General features: G+C 41.5%; 1 protein-coding gene across 1 annotated transcript in view; it reads left to right on the top strand.

Moving 5' to 3' along the window:
* LOC122812125 (adhesion G protein-coupled receptor E1-like) overlaps positions 1-21,594 on the top strand; it is a gene marked incomplete in the record, with an annotated part of 2,110,064 nt that overhangs the window by 1,072,197 nt on the left and 1,016,273 nt on the right.

Raw genomic sequence — 21,594 nt, 5'->3', positions numbered from 1 at the left:
TCAAAATTTATAAGAGCATGCATTCAACCATTACAAATATAAATCTGATTATACCTTTTATATTGTGTGTGTGTGTGTGTGTGTGTGTGTGTGTGTGTGTGTGTGTGTGTGTGTGTGTGTGTGTGTGCGTGTGTGCGCGTGTGCGTGTGTGTGTGTGTGTGTGTGTGTGTGTGTGTGTGTGTGTGTGTATGTGTGTGTGTAAAATTGCAAAATGACACCCTCTGCTGCCAGTGAATTTGTACACTGTAATTTCATGGTGAACATATACAGAGACTATGCTATGGGAGAAGCAGAATATTAGTCAGACAGCATATGTTAGAGGCCAGTCTCACAGCCAGTATCTATAATGGTGTCGGTCATCATCTTCTGCATCCTACAAGGATCTGGCTATGCCTAACATACCATCATCTACATGACTGTGCCACAATCAAATGGCACTATGTGGACAGTGACACCATATGTTAACTTGTAGACGCATAGTATCCTCGGGTCTATATTAGAAAACCGAACGTTCAAAATTTCGATTGTTCTAATATCGACCCGTTTTCAGTGAACGCTGAAAATATCGAAGAAACAGAAAAACATATTTTTTCCTAGGGAAAGAATTTGGTTGTCTGTTTCTGTTGCTTCGGTATTTTCAGCACTGTGATGGAAAGTTACGGGTCGGGTTTAGGTAAGTGTGCGATTGTGTGGATGTGAGGGTTAGGGCAGGTTAGGTGACTTAGGGTTAGGGTGCGGGTTAGGTAAGTGTACGATTGTGTGGACGAGAGGGTTAGGGCGGGGTAGGTGAGTTAGGGTTAGGGCGCGGGTGAGGTGAGTGTGCGATAGTGATGGACCTTAGGGTTAGGGTTTGGGTTAAGGTAAGTGGATAGTTAGTGGTGTATGTATAGTTTAGTGTAGGGTTAGGTGTAAGAGTTAAGTGTATGTGTGTGGATTGCTGTTTATTTGATGAGCTTGTGCTGTGTGCATGTGTTTTGGAACAGTGACTTTTTTCCCTAGGAAAAAAATTGCTGTTCTGAATGTTCGATGTTTTAAATTTTCGATTCCTAGGGTTCAACATTAGAACACTCGACATTTTGAATGTTCAGTGTTCTAATATAGACCCACTATCCTCACATGGAATTCATTGGTATAGGTGGAATAGCAATCCCAGTGGACATGAAAGTATGCATCACATTAACTATCCTTGCTTCAAGGATCTTCTACTGACCATCATGAGGAACAAGCATCTGCCTCATGAATTTTACACCAGTTCCTGGATGTGATGCTTGAAGCATATGGAGGAGCATATCTGGTTCTCAAGAACCACAGAGGAGAGAACATCCTTATGCAGATGTTCTATGAAATAGCCCATTTTCCAGATGTTCTAGAGGCCACTGATTTCACCCTAATTGCCATCAAGGCCAAGCTTGAACCACAAGTACACCAGTACACTAACCAGAAAGATTTCTACAACATCACCTCAGAGGTGGTGTGTTGAGCACCAGGTTGTACAGTCTGACTACACACCATTTTGGCAATTCCCCAAATTTCTCTATCCGGCAAACTACTGACCTATACCAGCCATTTATTTGTGGTGACTCCTTCCACATGGGTATCTTACTGGTGAATGAAAAAAGCACATTGTTGTAAAAGCTTGTGGTGGTGTTATTTTTATAATAAATCTGCAGTTTCTGTAGTATCTTTCTTTTTGTTGTCTTATTGGTGATGCCAGATATGCCCCGGAGGCATAGCTCATGACACTGATACACAACACACAGAACATGTCTGAGATGCAGCACAACACTGCACTGTCACAGACCAGCAACATTATGCAGCATTTGTTCAGACTGATGAAAGTCAACATTGTTGCCTATATTAGTTTGGCAAGTCAAGTTGAACACCTATAATTATCCAGGTATAAACGAAACCTGTTCCTTTAGTAGTATTTTAAAATTGAAAAGCTTGCAGAGATGAAGTAATAATGTGCAAGCACTTAATATTTAATTTGTGACTAACTGCACTTTTAAGCTGTTTTTTAGTCATATTTATCTATGATTAGTATTTCTTCAACATGCCTGGGTGCTTTTACACAGAGCATTATTGTTAAATGTAAGGTTGGTAGGGTTTTTTTACACACTTTTTCATTCTTATATACATATACTTTTGTTATATTTTAACTTTGTTCGGTTTTAATTTGTTTGTGACATTTTAGCATCAGTGAGTTGCCTTTTAGTACTATGGTGCCTTTAAGAAGTTAAAGGCACGTGCAGCAATGTAACTTAATTGGTTACTAGGATTACTTGCTGTTATAAAATGCAGATTTGAATGTATAATTTTGTTTCTGATGAAGTTTGCCTGTTTGGCAAAAGAAAGCACTTTAAACAAAATCATTTTTATACCAATAAACACTTGGTTATACTTCGACAGCTTGCCGTGGCAGAATTTTTACATATATGGATCTATGTTTAGAAATGTTAGCTTCCTTACATTTCTGACATGGTGTATGATATTGAATGCTCTGGCCAGATCAAGGTAAACTGTACAAACAGCATGACCACTGTTGGCAGCTTGTGTAACTCTCTCAAGGAAATTGTGGGAGGTCAAGTCTAATGAGATTCTTAATATCATAATTAATGCAATTTGTTATGATAGGTTCCATAGCCTTACATATCAGTCTCATGTGGTTGATTGGCCTGTAATTTCCAAGGTCCATGGTAGTGTGACCCATTTGAATGAGCATATCCACAGCAGTGTGCCAGGATTTTGGAACACAGCATTTGGCTTTACTTAGGTTAAACACTTTATGATGTTTAATAGGCACATAGGTATGACCCATAGAGAAAGTGTTTTTATTTTCTGGCAAGATGTTAAGAGCATGATCTTTAATGATGATGGGGGCGATAATGGATTCTGGGATAAATGGTGCTAGAATAGGAGTTTCATGGGTGAAGTTTGCATAGAACTTGTTTGTTAGTATATTTGCTATGTCATTTGGGTTGGAATGGAATGAACCCATTAAGTAAAATTTAAAACAATGTTGAGTAGTGCTTGTTTAGTATTCTAACATCACTAAAGAAGAATGGGTAGTTATTCTTTACTTCAGAAGTTAATCTGTGTTTCTGGTTGGCTTTACTGGTCCTTATTGTGCTCTTCAGTTTATTGGTGATATTTTAATTCTACCCTTGTTCTAAGGATTTTGAATATAATTGTACAGATTAAGGAGTTTGTTTATGTTGATGAACCACCAAGTTAGAATTTTTTAAATTTCCTATTGCATTCAATTCTAGTTGGGACTGATAGTTCAATGGATATGTCTACACATAGGAAAAGCTCCTTATTGAAGTTATGTCAGAGTCAACAGTAGTGATATTATGGGTGCTATTTGACAAATTAACTGAAAGAAGCATTAATGATGATGCAAAGCCTTGGTTCTTAGACCTCCTCACGAACTGATTCTTCATATTGAAGGTATGCACTGCTACCTCTGAAACAGCTCCTCTTATGAAAGGACTTCCCCTGAGTTAGACTTCAGACCCTCTACTATTTTCCATATTTATCAATCAACCCCTCATCTGATCATCCTCAGATACCTCAATTCTTTATGCAGATGACATAATCATCCATACGTCAAACAAATTCCACTCTTTTATAAAAACTCAACTTCAAGATGACCTCCAAATCCTCAACAAGTAGTTAATAAGCCAGAAAGGGTCTACTTCGCATTGTCGAAGGCCGACAAGATCGAAGGTGATATTGGCTGCACCAGATTAGCGAAAGCAAAAAACATTGAATGTTTAGATGGAAATCTCTTTAAGGAGAGATTTCCGTTTATTTCAATGTAATGCGTTGGCATATTTAAGTAGGGGGGGTATGGGGGTTGAAGGGGGTAAGGTAAGTTTTTATTTATTTTTGTTTTTAGGCATTTTTTTTATCTTACAATGTTTCAGAATTTGATGATATGGTGTTGACCATATCAGATTCGATTTTCTGAAACTTTGATAAGATGATATAGACGTGCCAGAAACATACTCTGTTCCACAAAAATAAATGGAATGCTATTTGGAACCAACCAAAAATAGGCAAAGCACCCAGCTTCCTTAATATTAAAGGTGTTAACAATATCACCATAGAAACTACCATATTCATCAAATAACTTGGCATTTTTCTAGACCGAACTATAAACTTTCAGCTACGTACTGAAAACACATTCCAAAATACCAACCAACACACTTCTGTTCTGGGTGAACAAACTATCACCTCCTGTGTCCAACCTGCCATATACAAAGGAATACCCTTATCTCAACTTGTATATGAGTCACCCATTATAGCTGCAGGGTCTGAGAGAAATACCACCACCTTACAAACTATCTCCAGTAAAATCTGATGATTCATTACTATCTCTCCCAGTAATGAAGACCACTGCCTATCTGATACAAAAGCTAAATGGTTCCCAGTACATTTGAGAGTCAATCTTCTATTAGGATGATTAGTTCACAAAGCCCTTTCTCTGAGACATCATCCTATCTCACTCATTAACTTTTCATCAAACCCTCCACATATAATGTCAAGTGTATCCATCAATTTCAGCCTACCCTACAAACTCCAAAAATGAAACTTTATTGGACTGACCATGCGTTCTGTATTCTAACACCTAAATTATGGAACTCCATTCCTCTCTCAGTCTGAAACGTTGAAAAGTACTTGGACTTCAGACAAAAGTTCAAGGAATACCTCTTCACCAAACAAAGTGCAGCTGCACTCACTCAGGTCATGTTACACGAGCCCTGCAGCTCTCTCACACACTGCTTTGTCCCTATTTCATCCTTCCTTATCTCATCTTGTTATTGCCTTATTTACTGCCTCTCATACAGCCTACATCCCTCTTCTCTTTACATCTCTCTCACACTACTCCTAACTACTCCTTTCCCCTCTATATGGATTTCTCACCTTTTTCTCTGTCTTCTCCCCATGGTATCCTTTCCAGCAACTATGCTCACTTGCTTCTCCTAATGTCTTCATACCTCTCTGTATAAAGATATGCAGCTGTCCCTGTAGCATAAGACATCTCAATCATTATATTTGCATCTTATTGATTAATCTCTGCAAAGCATAATTCCATTTTTTCATCTATGTTTTGACATTGTAAACTGCTTCAATTGTAGTAGCATATTCCTGCATCTGACAAATATGTATATACCTTTGTATTTTAGCATATCATTGTATCTGTAAATATGTTTTATTCTTTTCTTATGTGATGGTATTCACCCAGGCTGTGTCTGCAAATGGTCCATTGAGATCAGTGCAACACCCTGGTAAGCAAAATATAAATAAATAAATCCACTTTCGGCTTTTCCCGGTTAGGGGTCACCACAGTGGATCACCTGTCCGCTCATGATTGGCAGTGGGGTTTTACAGTGTCAAGTTGCCAGTCCGGCACCCAACCTTCCACAGAAGGCACACACACATGCACTCACACTAGGGCCAATTTAGAGTGTCCAATCCCCCTAAGCATGTCTTTGGGATGAAACCAGAGCACCCAGAGGAAACCCATGCAACTACAGGGAGGATATGCAGACTCTGCACAGAAGGCACCCCAGTCGAGGATTGAACTGGAGAACCTCTTGCTGTGAGGTGGCAACGCTAACCGCTGTACCATCGTGGCCACCCTAAATAAATAAATAAAATACATTTAGTGATTTAATCATTTAATTATATAATGTTCAGCCCTTTGAATTCCTCAAATATGGAGACATTGATAACAGAAGATATGGTGGCTTATAGAGTAAATGTTAATGGTCTGACTTAACTGGAGGACAGACTAGGGGAATGGAACAGGCAGAGGCAATATTAGTGAGGACAAGATCCAGAATATTTTAGCCTCTAGTCAGTTTTGTTAACTGTTGGAGCCACTTAATTCCTGTTTATCAAATTCAAAAGTCACTGGACATATTCTAAGTTAGAAGTATAGGTGTTCCAGTAATTGAAGTCACCTATGAATTTATTTTGTATAGGAATTTCTTCTAAAACATCCAGGAATCTAAAATGATCATCAGGAGACATGGAAATGATTCTATAACATGCAATCAGCTGGTAGCGTGCTTTGTCCATGTTAAACTGAAGTTCTAGGAACTCAGTTTATGGATCTCTGCGTATCTGTCAAGCTGAGATATGCTCCTTGACAGATATGGAAAGGCCATTGCAATTGGGTCTATATTACATCGTCAAACTCACAGGAGCCCGAATGATGTAATATCAAACTGTGAATTCAAAACTCAAAAAGTACGAACTCACAGAACAGCAGTTTTTTTCCCAGGGAAAATAATTACTGTTCCGGTACAAAAAAAAAAAAAAAAACATGTACACTTTAAACTTAATCTAATGTAGGGGCTTTGCCCCCCACACCCCCCTACTTAAATATACCAACTCCGAGATCGCACCACAGTGGAGGAAATAGCAAAGCCATTAAAATGGCCCACCAATTTTTTTTCCCTGGGGAAAAAATCTGTGTTCCGTAGCTTCACTATTTCCGTGTTTCGAACATTTGGGTTCAATATTACAACATTTGGACTCCTGTGAGTTCAACGTTGTAATATAGACCCACATGCAATTAACATCTGGCCTGAAGGCATGGTAGGCACATAACCTAGATATGGAGGGACTGTTTTCTTTACATTTAAACCATGTCTCTGTATCTACACATACCTGGACATGTTTCAGATGCAGGAGTGCTCAGATGGGACAGTTTGTTATTGAGACTCCTGGCATTGAGAAGAACCACCTTAATATGGTCCAGTTTACTGTTAGATAAATTTGCTAAGTTAGTATGTTCATTAGATGGACTCTGTCTAAAAAAGGCATTGTGGGCAACAAGGGCTGCTGCCAGCTTACAGAAAAGCTTGAATAAGAGATTCAGGCAATTGCTTGCAAAACAAATAGGACTATGTATAATCTTATTCCAGCTGATATATACTGGATCCCCTTGGAAGACCCCAACTATTAAACCAGTTGTTAAATCCAATTATCTTCTCTTTATACCTATAAATCATTATTGGTGAAAGAAAAAATCCACTCAAGACCAGAGTCTTACCTGCATCTGTAACACACCTGGAGTTCAAACACACCTTTTCTCAGCATATCCATAAGGGTTTTGTACCCCAGGTCACTCACTCTCACATGGATCACCATCATGTAGAAGTAATACTTGTCTTATATAACATTCCTGAGGGCACTTGCATTGTCAGTGATCTTGCCCCCAAAAAAACAACTAACAGTAACCCTATCCTTGTCCAGCCTGATGAGTGGGAAGTCTGTATGCCTGACAGTCAAGTCACTGACCACTAATACATTTTTATCAGAAACTCATTTAGTATTTTTTATCAGTAATTGGTATAGAATTATATTTATTATCAGTAAGTTGTAGAAGATATGCATGTTGCAGGTGAGTTGATTGACGTCTTCAGACGCCTGATCTTACAAGTTCTGTGAGGCTTTGTCAAAGTTTTTTTACAACATCAGCATATGATATTTTAGTGTGCTGTGTGAGAATGGTGTGGTTCACATGAGGGTGAGAGCATGTAATGTTCATGGCATTTTGCTGTTTCTGAAAGGGATGCCTCCATGTTATCTAGATATTTACACCTCTCACATATAGATTTCCTGTGTTTTGTAGGAGTTGATTACCAGTGAGCATAATACAGTTACTATACTGCATTATGATATCATTATGATATCAAGTGTTAGGAAGCTGGTATCAGAAGTGAAATGGGTTTGTGGACCCTTCATATTGTCCAGTGCTGCAAATGTTAGCTGGCTAAGTGCACAAGGAAGCCAACAGAGGCTAAGGGAGGGCTGTCTGGACTATTGTCTGACTAGTATCTGTGGTGTTGACAGAGCAATATACAGTGTGTCGATTCTTTCAGTACAGTTAGAAGCAAATCAGAGCTCCTTAGTGAAGATAAGTGCAAGCTAATGTTGCCTTGGGAACAACTGAGCAGCTGTCAAGCAGGAAAACGATTGTATGGGTGAAGTAATTAAGTGTAAACATGAAAATGTCCTCCATACTCTTTATTTGGCTACATCATTGGCAAAGTTGCACAGAGTGCATCAGTGCTCAGTTACTCTATAAAATGAAATTAAAAAAGAAGCAGAAAAAAACAAGTGAATCAACCAGTAAACAACTCTGGAGGAGTCAGTGGTACTCAGATACTTAGAAAATTACAACAGTTAACCTCTGACAAGAATAGTAACAACAGCAGTTTTCCAAGATGGAAAGAAATCTCATGTAGGATTTCACTTGTGACCTCTTACATCCTTGGCAAGGGATTATAGCCACAAACCGTGACACACAACACACACACACACACACACACACACACACACACACACACACACACACACACACACACACACGCACACACGCACACACGCACACACGCACACACACACACACACACACACACACACACACACACACACACACACACACACACACACACACATATTTTTTTCTCCACACTTGAGAAGAACCACCTTAATATGGTCCAGTATACTGTAGAGCAGTTTGTTTAACTGGCACAGGGCACTAGTTGGACCAGCTATACCTCTAGCATACAGGGCCATATCACTGACCCTACAGTGGATATAACAGGCTGCCCTGTTGTGACTAACAACTTAATTAGCATCTCTCACTAACTCATGCAGTACACATTCACAAAATACCTGATTGCTCTCACCTTTGCTCATAATAGGACATCTGTGGAGACCCTGCAGTACCACATGAGTCTACCTGGGAGAACTTTAGGTAAATCCACTCTTTAACTGCTATGTATCTACCTGTACATGTGGATATACACCTATGGTCAGTAAGCAGGGACAAAAATGCACAGAAGCATCTGTGCTGGTCCTGGACCCATGTGGTAGCTGTACCACCATGTCACCATACCTACAATCTTGTATTCTGTAGGACATTTGCACATAGTGGTCCAGCAGAGCAGCATGGGGAAGGACTACAGTGTGACACCTATCCACCTGAGCTACCTATCAGGGAACATAACTGTACATCCATATATTTGTTGGGCTACTGCTGTCCACACCTGTGCAATGTCTTTTCTTATATATCACAACAAATGTATCTGTGCTCTCCATATTCCTATCAGCAGATTGCTGTGGAGCAATTCCCTAAGATAAAAGAGTCATACAGTTATCTAGTCACTGTCCACACCTGCCTCAGACATATGCACCCTCCTTATGACAGCAGACGTAGGGCAATACTTCTGTATGTAGAAGAATGCAAATATCTTTTTAGTGATCCATTTACTTTCTGAAAAAAAATGATGGCATAGTGAAAATATCAGTGGTGTGGCTGCTTATATTGTGATATTTCAGGATTTGTAGTGTGGCCATTATATTAACTAGTCAGTCTAGGATAAATGTCATTGGGTTACACATGACTATACAATGAGGATTGTGCCTGCATTTAGACTGGGAGGGGGTGTGCAGTTGTATGGACAGGTCTTCTTCATTCACCTCACAGTTCCTAGTGGTGCTGTGCCCCAACCATGGGCATCAGAATGGTATGTGCAGGGCTGATACCTTCTCTCCAGCCTGTTTGCCTCCAAGAAAAAATACTGTTGCTGTAAGAGTATGTGGTAGCATTGAGCTCTTTCTCGCTTCTATGTGTTGCCCATCAATGAAGATCACATGATTCCTGTAACATGCATTGACACAAATATGCTACCATTTTACTTTTTTTTTCTCCTCCTTCAACAGCTGACCATCAGCTGCCACTAATTATTCTTTTTCACTAAGTCTATCTGACTCACCTTAAGATCACACTGGCTCAACCAAACCCATGCCCAGGGCCAGTGGGGAGATTGTGTTGACCTGCATTCCAAGTATTAATACACAGTTCACCTACTATCTCTGTCATGCATGGATTTCATGCATGCATGTTCAACTGTCTCTGCAGTCTTGTGTGACACTCTACCTATATTATCAGGTCACATTTTGTCACCAGGTGAGCTTTAGGTACATATCACTCAGTCAATACACAGTAGTGGTTCACTAGCTCAGTGTGATAAGCAATATATATGTTGTTAATTTTGCCACACTCAGGCCAGGGTTTGAATCCAGGGACAGGTGCTAAGATATATTTATAGTAACAGACAAGTAGTACTGACTATTTTTAGAAACAGTTATGTATTGTTAACAGATATTCTCCCCACAGTATTTACAGGTAAATAAATGTCTGTAGTTGCTGTATGAAGGGTTTACTAATGTCTGTGTCCAGATGTAGTAGTGCATAAACAGCATTTCTCAGCAAGGTGATAAGACACCATTAAATAAAATGACATGAAGTACAGTACTGTTCCAAGTTAAGACAAATTAATGGTCTACTGTTGGTTTTGGCTGTATGCCTGGTATGTCTGTGAATATCTGCTGATAGTCTAACCCCATGCCTGCCAATGATGGCAGGATAAGTGTAAACTCTCTGTACTGTGCATGATACATGGCTCTCAAGTGTCACACTGCCATGGATAGTGATCATTGCTGCCACAAACCTTAGACACAGATATAAACCCAGATGAAGTATGCCAGTAACAAACTCACACATCTGTGCAGAGTACACCTTGGTAGTCATATATGTTCCTCTGACATGTAATAGTTTCCTGTAGTTATGTACATGTAGGTGTTACAGTTTGGCTAATACCATCTCATCTGGATAGCTTGAGAGATATGTATGTGCTACAGAAGCTATGGGGGCACTTGGTCCTCCAATTCCCAAACACCCTCCCTATCAAAGGTGTTTACCCCCCTCATGTGTCAGGCACTGCCCCTGTCTGCTGTCTTGTCTGTCTGCAAATGCACCCTCTCCTACTCAACTTACCTCCCCAAATGTTCCTTCAACATGTCCCCAACTTCTACTCTTTCCTTAAAAAAAAAGGGGGGCATCTGTCCCAGAAAATAATATCGTCCAATACATAAATCTCCATTTCACTCCCATGTACACTGCCATCAATCAATTATTCCAGCAATTAATCAACAAAGGTATGTCACCCACAACCCTCCCTGTGAGATGTGAGGCTCCAAATTCCAAATTGTCCACAACATGCACAGCTGTTGCTGTACAAGAAATGGAGAGCTATGCTCCTTTCCTACACCCAACCTGCATATCCCTACATGCCTTTCATATTGTTTTTCCCCCTACTTGCCCCCATTTCACCACTTTCCTATCACCTCTTTTTTCTTTTTTTTTCTTTTTTTGGAAATATAGCGGGTTTAAGTGGACTAAGTGCTGCTTAGAATTGTATTGCGCAAACCTGCTTAAAACTGCTTTAATCACCTTATCCTGTTGTGCACATCAATACAATAATCACCCTTGCCAAGTCTCAAAACCAAGACCCTCTGAACTACCTCATAGTACATTGGCCCACTAGGCCAACTCAGCTCTGGAGACTAGCTGCTGTTTCTATAGATATATCATGCATTACACTGATGCCACATCAGCGAAAATGCACACCCCCTGCCAAGTTTTGAACCCAGGACCCTCTGAACTGCATCGTAGTGCATTAGTCACTAGGCCACCTCAGCTTTGGGGAATCACTGGTGTTTTTACAAACATATCCTGATTGCCATTGACTCACTACTTCTACATATAATGGGATAAATGACAGCGTACTTGGGCCTGTGATGCAGACATCAAACCAGTACACAGCCAAGTACATGTTGATGGATGCATGGGAGGCCTACAATATCAGGTAGAGCTGACAACTGCACAGACTGTTTGAGAATATCAACAGTTGTGCCACCTACTTATGGCATGCTTGTCATAAAACCTATTATGTGTGCTGAACTACTGGCAAGTCAGTGCAGATTAAGGTTACAAAAACATGACAGACAGATGATTGTCACACGTCATACCCCTCCAAACACACTTGTTCATGCCAATCCTGTGTAACACACTGTATGCATGCACATATGTCTTACAACTACACCTCCCATAATAATGACTCAGTGTCTCTATCCGTTACATTCCTAGCATGTCTGACATCTGGACACCCACATTCCTAGTCCACAGCCCAGTCTGTTGCATGACAACTACATGCTTGTCAGTGCAACATAGAAATAACTGAGCCCTGCAATATCCAGCAGAACTGGTTGCTGCTATGGCAGTCACTGCCACCCAGAGTAGCACGTCAAAGGCCTGGAGATTGCCAATGAGGGGGTTAACAGGGTGGAACAGGCCCACAAAATGGTATTACCATTGCACACACAGACAAGACAGCCATGCTGCTACAGGGGGTATGCATGCACAGACACATTTGGCAGTGCTAAGATTAGAACCCCTACCTATCCAGTTGCATGTACTACAGTGCTATGTACTTATCACTTGCGCCACAGAGCTCATATTCCGGGAGAGTGTCCAACAGTGCATCTAAGGTGGATCACATCAACAGGCCCTGTAAAGTAGTGCAATGGGGTTAACAGGGTGGAACAGGCCTTAAAATGTATTGGCATTGAATATACATAGGCAGGAAATACACACAGCCACAAGTGGATATACTTGAACACACACACACACACACACACACACACACACACACACACACACACACACACACACACACACACACACACACACACTGAGTTGCCAGTGTTGGGATTAGAATCACTACCTATCTAACTGTCTACACTATAGTGCTATATACTTATCAGATTTGCCACAAGACCTATGCATTTGGAGGGTGCCTGTCACTGCTGTTGGGGTGGATGACATCAGTAGCTGCTGACAGGTAGGCTGCTGTTGTGCAGGACACTAGTTACAGGACCATAAAATGGGTGACCATTACACAGACATAGGCTTGTTAGCCATGAGTATTCTGCTGCATGTGTAATAGATACAGAAAACACACACACACAAGCACACACACACACACACACACACACACACACACACACACACACACACACACACACACACACACACACACACACACACACACACACACACACACACAAGGTGGGTGATGTGGGATAACAACCCCTACTTAACTACTATTAAACAGTGGGGCTCACCATAGTATTTGCATGTGCCATTGGTTACAATTGGTGTACAAGTGGTTGCAGCACTACATCACTCTATGCCTTTTAGGGTCTCTCTCTCTCGCTCTCTCTTTCTCTCTCTCTGTCTCTCTCTCTCCCCCTGTCTCTGCCTGTCTATAAATGATATAGTTGTATATGTTACCTATATATATATATATATATATATATATATATATATATATATATATATATATGTATATCACACCCAACATATACAGATATATCTTATATGTGCCACATACTGATAGATAAGAGTAATCATGTATGATGGGGTGAGGAGAGACAGTTAAGGTGTACATAGCTGTCTGTATGCACAGGCATATATGACCATCACAGTTCTATAGTCAGATGTAGGTTCAGACATGGACTGAAATTATCTAAGTGTAGGAGCATGCCCAGTATGATCATCAGTACTAACAGTGGGAATCCAGGCAAGACCTACCTGTACTCTGTTCCAGGATTTTGTGTGCTACAGCCAATTGGCTGATTAACTTGTTTAAACAGTCCAGCACCTCACTGATATGCTGGCTGAGGGATCTTCTGGATGTGTGCTATCCTTATTAACTGAGTCATATGTAGGGTGGGTACAGAATGTATTGGACTGAGCAATGTTTTGCATAATATGCTTGGTACACTTTACATAGCACTGTGATTTTCTGGTATGTCAGTGGCAGATCAATATAGATTAATTTGAAGAACCACTGACAGACATTTGGCTACTGACCCCATACACTGCAGGAAACCATGCTAATGCACGAATTATCTGCACATTTGACATTTGTCTGGCCAGTGGATCCTCCTTCCCCTTATATGTGGGTCTTTGTCCTGCTTTGCTCCAGTTCCAGGCTTTGTCCACAGTTGCTGCTCTATGTAGTTGTAGTTATGGTGTGACTGGGCTAGACGTTTTAACACCACACACAGGGTTACGGACTTCACACCTCTGACTGTATCTGTTTTGGAGGTTTTCCAGCATTGTGCCCCATACATCTGCTGTGGAGCTGAGACGATTTGTGTTGCACTGTTATTATAAGACTACATGTTGGCCATGCTTCTCAAACTCTTATAGCCAGACAACTGGACAGAGCCATGTATAACAGTAGGACACATGCCCAAACATGAGGACAGGGTCTTAATATTGCTGTCACAAATGTAGACAGTTGGTAGACTGGTTTCGTATTAGCTTGCAATTTTCTTATGGGTATGAAGTCTGCATCCCAACTGTCTTGTCATTTATGTTTTCACATCAATCTTTATTGGTTTGCCAATAGTTTACCAGACAAATGCAATGTTATGACAAACAGAACAGATATATGAGGCATACATGTGGACATTCTGCAAAACCCTGTCATTTGTGGGGTATGGATGGTGCCCACAGACTTGTTGTCAGTGCTGACAGAGTTATGTAGCAGCCTTTATATCTTGGTACTACACTGACCTGTCATAACCTGCTGTTTTACTAGGCACCATCTAGGTTACTCAGAGCTGTGTACTGTCCATATCTGTGACCCCCTGTCCCTCCATTGTCTCTGGCTTTCTCAAGCTTTCCTGCAGTAACAGATACTGACATCTGGACAGTGTGTAGAACTCCTACCATAGGTGTAGCTGACATGCAAAATAGTAGGCACCACCAGTCTTGAACTATGGACCCTATCAACCACAGTAATGTACTTAGCCCACTAAGCCATGACAGCCACCTGTCAATGCAGTCTGCATCCTGACACTATTTCCCACACACGTACATAGCACCTTGACCCCTGCATATTGTGGAAGTGGAACATGTTAGAAAGTTGATTGGAACAGCCCTGGGAATGTGTGGTCTGCTGCTATTAGCTTACAAACATAAATGTTACTGCAGTTGTATGAGAACATGGGTGTGTCGGGAATAGGGGACCATAACTCTCAACTGTACAGTTTCACAGAATGTCCAGATGTTTGTCTCACATCTTGGATCCCTTTTTCATAAACTTGTGTTTTTCTGGCAAATTACTGGCAAATCATTAAAGACTGAAGTTAGAAGATAATGACAGACATTTGAGTTTCAGACTTCATGCCCTTCAGAAAATTCATGCTAATGCAAAACCTGTTATTCTATCAACTTTCTAAGTTTGTAAGTGCAATATTTAACAATTGTCCCACTATTCTTTATGGCTTTGTACAGATTTCTTGCTCTAAGAGGTTGAGAGGTATGTAGGGGACTCCAACATTGACATCCATGCATCTGTCTTATGACCCCGCTGTTTGTAAGTCCCTCACATATTGCAGTCATTTTTTCTGGCTTGGGGCCTACTGCATATTCTGGGGAAGCCAATATTTGTCCCACATAGCTGTCAGTTGTCTGTTGCTATCCTAGTAGCCCACTCCATTACCTTGCTTACATGCAGCAATACCATATATATGCTACCACGGTCTACTACCCCATTCATTTGTTGTTAAGAAGAGTGGCTTACCTTGTGCCTGCAGCAGTTGAGAGGACAGTGCTTCAGGGCTGACTCTGTCAGATGCACACAGTACACAGCCTATACATGGAAAGGTACGGGTAGTGTGGTGTGGCTGGCATCCTTTTTACTATGTCTGTGACTCAGAGTGAGGTGTCAGTACCTGGGTCCCTAGGTTGTCAGTGCATGTGCTATGTGTTGCCTCTTTGCCAAGGCCAGGGTGTACTGTGCACACCTATGTCTGCCTTTAGGGACAGGCTCAGGGGGTTCCTCCCCTGAATTCCCCCTGTGCCTGTGGGGACCTTAGCACTGGTGGGGGGCTGTATGTCCCTTCCCTGTGATATTCCTGCCACAGCTGTTTCTGCAGGATCATATTGTATAGCATGGCACATACTATGAACATGTGTGCACATGTGGCTGTAGAGTACTGCAGGGCTCCACCGGATATGTCAAGGCCATGAAACCGTGACTTGAGCAGCCCAAACACATGCTCTATTATGTTTCTAGTTTGTGCATGTGCCTCATTATGGCATTCTTCAGTTGGTGTGTGTGCATTTCTGATGGGTGTCATCATCCATGGTTTTAGTGCCTAGCCAGCATCCCCCAGTAGATGGCCATACAGGATGTCCCTCCTGACAAATGTCTGGTACAGGTATGATGTATGCCAGATGTGGGAGTCATGATAACTGCCAGGGCTGCCAGCACACACATTCATGATAATGCCCTGGGCATTGCACATGGCCTGGCAGTTGATGGAGTGATACCCCTTGCAGTTAACATAGACACTACCCTCCTCATTGGCGGGTGCTTTGATGTGCACATGAGTGCAGTCTATGGCACCCAGTACCTTTGGGTAGTGTTCTACACAGTGGAAGAGATGCATATTGCTGGTCCTGTTCTCAGGGGTGTGGGGTAAATAAATGTGCTCACTGGCATGTGTTAGCATGACATCCAGGAACTGGAGGAGTACCCTGGATGCAGATGCCTATGAGACCCCCATCATGTCACCAGTAGGTCTTTGTAAAGTACCTGTAGCTAGTATTCCTAAGGCTGCACATTACTTTGTTTTCACTGGGATGGGTTTCCCTCTGTGGTGAGAGCAGCAGAGCTTGGTGAGTTCCAGTAGTATGTCCCTGTCCACCCTGTAGCGCTCTGCTATCTCCAGCTCATGTAGCCCCTGAAAGGTTACTAGGGGCCTGAACACTCTTCTCCTTCTCAGTCTAAGCCTATTGTCAGCATCAGCATTATCACTGACCTCAGCCTCTAACACATACAGATGTAGCAGAGCAGCAGCAGCCCCTATCATTTTGTCTGTTAAAATTCTAAGTGTGTACTCCAATGGTGCAGAGTATGTGGGAAAAAGCAGAATGAAGGGTGTATGCATACTTTATACTGGTGTGCTACAGATGCAGCCTGTGCGATTGGCTGACTATGATACATTCCACCTGCCATATATATCATTGAGGAGTTTGAATGGGTCATTGTCATTTATACTTGACTGGCTTTCCCAGGCTATTTCCTTTTATTTATTTTTTAAATTTCTTCCACTGCAAAGCCCCGGTGCTAGTGTAAACATTGCTCAGCAGTATGGACCCTCCTCTGTACATGGGCACACTTAGCTTTTCTTTAACCAGCTAAAACATGTGCTGCATAGCTAAGTATAGCTTAGCAGCCTCAGACATGCCCCTCTGCTTAGCTGTGCTTAGCTGAGAGGATATAGGCCCTGCTAAGCTCCAGTCCGGTTAAACATGGCATGACACACCCGCCTTTTGATGTTAGCTATCAGTTCTGCCTACATTAACACAGTTCTATTCCTAGCATGGTTGGTACCTAAGGGCATGGTGGCCCTTTTTGCTATTCAGTAACCCTGGCTCATTTGCATACACCTAATTGCATGCCCTTGAAGCCTGTCTCCTTAGAAACTACTGTAACCTGCCATTGTATGACTCCGCATGCTGGGCACTATAATGCAATACTTTTGCATATGTGTAAATTTCATGTTTGTGCATCGCTGCACGCTGCTTAAATGTGAAATATGAATTAAAAAAAAGATTAATTGTTCATAATTTGCATTGCTATTTTAAATCACTGGCCATAGTTTTGGCAATTTGCATGACTATTGTGCAATATCCACCCTTTTTTAGGGGATTTTACAGCCTCTGTTTAAAAGTTATAATCAGGTACACAGATTGTAACCACACACATTTCTTATATGGCCGCAGCACCTACATGGGTGACTTTCTGCTTCATGGGTGCCTTTCTATTTGCTGAATCACAAATTCACCTCTTTTGTATGGTTTTCACCAGCTTATGAGATGATCTGCATTCCACAGACACCTCCATGTCTGCATGGTGTCTGCACGCTCCTGCATACCCTTAACATTGTTTACTGGATCACACAGCGGCCATGCTCTATGTTCGGGCCACAACACTATTCCTACACAGAGAATCGCTCCATGTAGGGTTTATTGAATTCCACCTTTATGTTTTCATGTGAATTAGGCTGCAGCTATGCCATTTGCTGCTAAGTTAAACACTCATATAAGTTATGTATTTTTTGGGGGAGGTATCAGATATAGATGAGTGCCAGCAGAATAAAGAAATCTGTGGGAACCACTCTATCTGCAATAATACTGGTGGAAGTTACTACTGCGAGTGCTAACCAGGGTTCAGGTCTAAATCTGGGAAACATAACTTCACAGATGTAAGGTCTTCTGGTTGCAGAGGTAAGGCACTAATATCATAATGATCTAGTACAGGCTTAATGAAAATTAATTACAAATTTATAAGATCATACATGCAAGTGTTACAAGGATAAATCTGATTATACCTTTTGTATATTTATTGTGTGTGTGTGTGTGTGTGTGTGTGTGTGTGTGTGTGTGTGTGTGTGTGTGTGTGTGTGTGTGTGTGTCTGTGTGTGTAAAATTGCAAAATGACAGCTATAGTGCATTCACAGCTATTGAAATGGATCTTTTTTGTTATGCTAAATTTTGGCCCCTTTATTTGTCTTGACCACCTAGCATCCTTAGACAGACATAACCTACTGATTCATGAATGTTCCAGGGCTGAGAACCCCAGGGAGTGTTATCATCCATGACATGTTCAAAGATTATATTTTAAGCCCCTAAGCCTCTCCTAAGAGATGATGTACCTCTTTCACCAATGCAGGGTCCAATTTATCCAGTTTTACTTGATGATCCCAATTAAACTGAACCAGAAAATGGTCCAGTTGCAGAACCATTCTTCCCTAGGTAATGATAAAAACTAAAATATGTAAATAAACAATTTTTGTGTTTAAAATATCTGCAGCTATTATAGCAAGACATTTGACCCACTGACCATTTGGGTAGTGTAACATTTGAGCAAATTTAATACAACTAAATATTTTTGCTGTATAGGGTTCCAGTAACTTTGTCTTTAGTTTGCTATTCTATCTCTCATCCAAAGGAAGTTAAATATTAAAACAGTATAAAATTACACACAACAAAGGGGGCAGGTCTTTTTCATCCTAGGATTCCAAGTCCTAGGCACAAAGTAATGCATATTTTATACTTTGCAGATGTGTTTAGTAAATACTGTGAGAACTTGGGATTGCAGAAAGAGGTGGTTTTCATCCATACAGTAAAAGACCAAAATAAATCTGCTAAGAAAGAAGTCCCCTGGAATTAAAAAAGTGTATTAATTCTGGTTTAAGCACTTGGGCTTTCAGGCCAGTTATTTTACATTAAGAGGGTTTGTGGTCTGCACTCTTGTGGGAGGAGAGGCTGGACTCTGCCCTTCTGAGCTGGGAATTTCTGATTAAAGGCTTATAGTGCCTGCATATTTGAACTGCTTTTTACTGAAATTGGTACACCTTGTTTGCTGTAGCATAGACTAGATCCAGACCTGCTGAATCTAGCTTTGTTTGTATAACTTGAGCACTAATCCAGGCATTCTTTAAAGTATTCAATTGTATTTATTACTGCTTGGTGGTAACTTGATTAAAGTGTAGCTATCATTCTAAGTCTTTTGGATTAAGCACTTGGGCTTCAGACCAGTTGTTTTACATTAGGAAGGTTTTTGGCATGCACTGTGGTGACAGGACAGGTAGCTTTCATCCAAAAGTTGGGAACTGCTGATTGAGAGCTCAGTGTCTGTTATTCTTAACGTGAATTAGTTCTGGTTTAAGCACTTGGGCTTCAGGCCAGTTATTTTACATTAAGAAGGTTCATGGCCTGCACTCTTGTGGGAGGAGAGGCTGGACTCTGCCTTTCTGAGCTGGAAATTTCTGGTTAAAGGTTTATAGTGCCTGCATTCTTACTGAAATTGGTACACCTTGTTTGCTGTAGCATAGACTAGATCCAGGCCTGCTGAATCTAGCTTTGTTTGTATGCTTGTTGTTTGTTTGCTTGTTATTTCCCTGGAACGCTAATTCCACCTAAAACGTGGCTTCTCAGCGCTTCTGTGGATCCCTAGTGATATCTGCATTGCTTACTGTACTTATTTCCTTGTTTCACTTGAAAGAAAGTTACTGTTTATCGTTTTTGCATTTAAGTTACCTGTAACACATTGCACTTAAGTTACCTGGCACTTGCTCACTAAAGCAATTATATAAGTCAGCACTAAAAATTAAAAGCACTACACCCTCACAAACTCCCCTTGAGTACCTTGTTCCCCATTGGCCCTTGTTTTCAATTATAAAGGAATTCCCAATATTATTCTAGCATGTCCAAAGGTCAGTTGTCAATCTCCTCTCTGGTCCAGCTGGTGAACCTGGGAATCTTGAGGCAATGTTACCACTGCCTCATGTACACAGACAACCCTCTCCTCCTCCCAACAAATTCCAACACATGTGAGAGATGCAACCATATAGCCAAACTGGAGGCTAAGCTCTCTCAACTCAGTACTGGCATAACCAGTCAGGAGGAGAAGGAAACCACACTCACTACAATTCCAGTCTCACATAGACCTACCACGACAGCAAACCAAACACATAATCACACAAAAACATACTCAGAGGCTCTAAATAAAGATCTGCCTAAGCAACAGAGACCTCCAAAGCAGACACCCAAGCAACCGCTACCCCAAAACAAAACACGTGCAACACATATCTCACAAAGCCAGTGTGTCGAACAGTCACAGCCCTTAAGGCTAAACAACACACCTGATACACTTGTTATAGGTGACTCTATCGTCAGGCACACTGACGTCCCGCTCACCAGGCTGAACAAGGAAAAGGTCACGGTGAGCAGCCTGTTGGGTGCTAGGATCCACCACATAACACAAGCACTCAGGTCACTCCAAGGCAAGTACAAATATGACTCAGTCATTGTCCATGCTGGTGTGAATGACCTGAGATGTACCTCCCTGGACTACATGAAAAGAGACATAGAGGAGCTCTCTGAACATGTAGCCCAGGCCGGTATGACCCTGACCTTGAGTAGCATCTTACCCTCACCAAGAATGATGCCACAATATGAAGACAAGATGATCAATTTCAACAATTGGCTTAAGTATTGGTGTCATTCAAAGGGGATCCAGTGCCTGTCAGCCTGGGATGATATGCTCGACAAGCCGTGATGCTTCACTAGGGACAGCTTGCACCTGTCACCCCTGGGCTTTCGGATATTGGAAAAGGCTCTTGCTACCCCCATAGTGCCCTTTTTAGGCAAGGCTCAAAAGACAAACCCACCTACATAGGTATCACAAGGGATAAGAAACTAAGAGTAATGCTACTCAACGCCAGAAGTCTAAACCTTAAGATGCATGCACTTGAAACTCTCCTTAGCATAGAGAACATTGATATCTGTGCAGTAACAGAAATCTGGTTCAGGGCTTCCGAGAGCACCCCAGCACTACCAGGTTATACCTCATACCATGCTTTTTGGCCCCAAAACTTGGAACGAACCACAAAAGGAGGGGGAGTATCGATATTCATCAAAGATACCCACACCTCCAGGTTGGTGGCAAAGCACAAAGCATCAGAGACTATCCATGTGCCAACTAACAGTGGGTAAAACTGCCTTCCAGTTTATAGCCTGCTACAGACCATCCTCCCAAACCCAGGAACCCCACTCGGCCTTCCTGAGAACAT

The sequence above is a fragment of the Protopterus annectens genome, chromosome 9.part0, assembly GCF_019279795.1.
Source record: "Protopterus annectens isolate FY-2018-M chromosome 9.part0, PAN1.0, whole genome shotgun sequence".
Classification (NCBI taxonomy): domain Eukaryota; kingdom Metazoa; phylum Chordata; order Ceratodontiformes; family Protopteridae; genus Protopterus; species Protopterus annectens.
Note: the sequence above shows the minus strand (reverse complement) of the source record. Positions and strands in the feature narration are given on the sequence as shown.